The sequence below is a fragment of the Microtus ochrogaster genome, unplaced genomic scaffold (assembly GCF_000317375.1).
Source record: "Microtus ochrogaster isolate Prairie Vole_2 unplaced genomic scaffold, MicOch1.0 UNK114, whole genome shotgun sequence".
NCBI lineage: Eukaryota > Metazoa > Chordata > Mammalia > Rodentia > Cricetidae > Microtus > Microtus ochrogaster.
In genome coordinates this window covers 197,988-201,175 of record NW_004949212.1, presented here as the reverse complement: position 1 = coordinate 201,175, position 3,188 = coordinate 197,988, and the positions used below count along the sequence as shown (strand labels likewise).

Genomic DNA, 3,188 nt, shown 5'->3' with positions numbered 1-3,188 from the left:
AAATGACCAAGTTACAGGGAGGATAAGGGGAGGGGCTTCACATTCAATAAATAGAGCTCAAGACATTACAAATTCATGCTGGCAGGGCTATGGCATCGCCAAAGTCTATAGTCAAACTACGAGTACTCTATGTGTACATTACAAGGACATTTTCAGCATCTGGTGGGAAAGTAATTGCAATTAGGACTTTGGAGGATTAGGTGATAGGATACAAAGATTTGATTTCAAAGCATTATTCATTACAGTGTTTGTTTCTAGGCAGTTACATGGATCACCTATGCTTACTATATCCATTATAATGGTGAACAAAACACCTAGGGACAGAGAAGCAAGCCCAACTTACAGTTCCCCACAAAAGCTAAAATTCATGTCATTGATTAGAGTGACTGCAACTGATCAGGAGCTGAAAGAGGACAGAAAAATTTAGGAAAAGGGCCCTTTCCCGCAGAGCTTGAAGGCTTCTCTGTAGCCTACGCCAACAAGTCTGGGGGGAAAAGGCTAACACTTTCAGTATTTAAGCTTTTTGGGCACTTCCCATGGGAAGCTGTCCCTACCAAAGTGGCCATAGGCTGCAGTCCTCTGATAAACTGGCTTCTTCAGATCCAGATCCCTGACAATGACCCCAGGGCGAAGATCAAAATTCTTCTTTACAATTTCTAATAGCTCTCTCTCACTCTTCTGGGAAGTACCATAATGGAAAATGGAGATCAACAATGGATGAGAAACTCCGATAGCATAAGAGACCTGAGCAAGAACCCTCCTGCATTGACCTCCTTTAACAAGGGATTTTGCTACCCAACAAGCAGCATAAGCAGCTGAGCGGTCCACTTTGGTATAATCCTTTCCTGAAAAGGCCCCTCATCCATGAGCTCCCCAACCACCATAAGTATGCACAATGATTTTTCTGCCAGTCAAACCAGCATCACCCTGAGGCCTACCAATAACAAATCTGCCACTTGGCTGTAGGTGGTAAATTGTATCCTCATTAAGGTATTTTGCAGGTACAACAGCTTTGATCACTTTCTCTGTTAGTGATCTCATCTCATCAAGACAAACTTCTTCATCATGTTGCACAGATATAACAATTGTATGGACTCTGATAGGAAGCATAGCACCTCGATCTTGCATATACTGCACAGTCACTTGAGTTTTAGAATCTGGGCGCAACCAAGGCAATGTGCCATTGTGGCTTAGTTCAGCCAGTTAGGCATTTAGCTTGTCTGCTAAGACAATGGTTAAAGGCATACACTCTTCAGTTTCATCAGTGGCATGACCAAACATCAAACCCTGGTCTCCTGCACCAATGTCTTCCTTATTCTGGTCAAGATGAATGCCTTGGGCAATATCTGGTGACTGTTGTTCCAAGGCCACCAACACATTACAAGTCTTGTAGTCAAACCCTTTGGATGAACCATCATATCCAATGTGCTTAATGGCTTCACGAACCACTTTCTGGTAATCAACAGCAGCTCTGGATGTTATTTCCCCAGAAAGAAGGATCATTCCAGTTTTAGTAACAGTTTCACAAGCCACTTTGGCATCGGGGTCCTGCTGAAGGTGTGCATCAAGAACAGCATCACTGATTTGATCACAGATCTTATCTGGGTGACCTTCCCCCACAGACTCCGAGGTGAAGAGGAACGTCCCCTCCTCACTGAACACCTGGTGGAAGCCGTTGAGCAGACCATTCATGGCGGCGGGGGTGAGAGGACGCTAGTCGGAGGACACGGAGCAGCGAGGCAAGGAGCCGCGAAGCTCGCAAACCAAGGTTTGCTTCTGCTCGGGGCGGGATGGCAACCACATTGACAAATTTTTATATTTGAACCAACCCTGCATCTCTGGCAATGAAGTCTACTTAATCATAATGGATGATTTCTTTCTTTTTTTTTTTTTTTTTGATTTTTGAGACAGGGTTGCTCTGTAGTTTTTGGTGCCTGTCCTGGAACTAGCTCTTGTAGACCACAGAGATCCGCCTGCCTCTGCCTCACGAGTGCTGGGATTAAAGGCGTGCGCCACCACTGCCCGGCTCAATGGATGATTTCTTTTGATGTGTTCTTGGTTTTGGTTTGCCAGTAGTTTATAGAGAATTTTTCATCCATGTTTATGTGTGAGATTAGACTAAAATTCTTTTTCTTGGTTGAGTCTTTGTGTGTGTTTTTTATTATTAAATTTTTTTTATTAAAAATATCCGCCTCCTCCCTTTTTCCTCCCCCTCCCCCCACTCCCTACCCCTCACTCCCCTCCTTCTCCAGCCCAAAGAGCAGTCAGGGTTCCCTGTCCTGTGGGCAGTCCAAGGTCCTCCCCCATCCATCCATGTCTAGGAAGGTGAACATCCAAACTGGCTAGGCTCCCACAAAGCCAGTACATGTAGTAGGATCAAAACTCAGTGCCATTGTCCTTGGCTTCTCATCAGCCCTCATTGTCCACCATATTCAGAGAGTCCGGTTTTATCCCACACATTTTCAGTCCCAGTCCAGCTGGCCTTGGTGAGCTCCCAATAGATCAGGCCCACTGTCTCCGTGGGTGGGTGCATCCCTCGCGGTCTTGACTTCCTTGCTCATCTTCTCCCTCCTTCTGTTCCTCATTTGGACTTTGGGAGCTCAGTCCATTGCTCCATTGTGGGTCTCTGTCTCTATCTCCATCCATCACCAGATGAAGGTTCTATGGTCATATGCAAGATATTCATTAGTATGGCTATAAGATTGGGCCATTTCAGGCTCTCTCTCCTCAGCTGCCCAAGGACCTAGTTGGGTACATCTCTCTGGACCCCTGGGAACCCCTCTAGAGTTAAGGCTCTTGCCAACCCTAAAATGGCTCCCTTAATTAATATATATACTTCCCTGTTCCCATATCCATCCTTCCTTTATCTCAACCATCCCATTCCCCTAAGCTCTCCCCATCCTCCCCTTCTCACTTGTCTCTCCCCATCTCCCCTTTCCCCCATCCCACCCACGCCCCAGTTCCCAATTTTTGCCCAGCAATCTTGTCTAATTCCAATATCCAGGAGGATAACTGTATGTTTTTCTTTGGATTCACCTTCTTATTTAGCTTCTCTAGGATCACAAATTATAGGCTCAATGTCCTATATTTATGGCTAAAAACCAATTATGAGTGAGTACATCTCATGTTCCTCTTTTTGGGTCTGGGTTACCTCACTCAGGATAGAGTTTTCTATTTCCATCCATTTG

General features: G+C 45.3%; 1 pseudogene; it reads right to left on the bottom strand.

The window, feature by feature from the left end:
* Positions 1-499: 499 nt before the first annotated feature.
* On the bottom strand, positions 500-1,692 carry LOC101994957 (annotated as a pseudogene).
* Between the last annotated feature and the right edge of the window lie 1,496 nt (positions 1,693-3,188).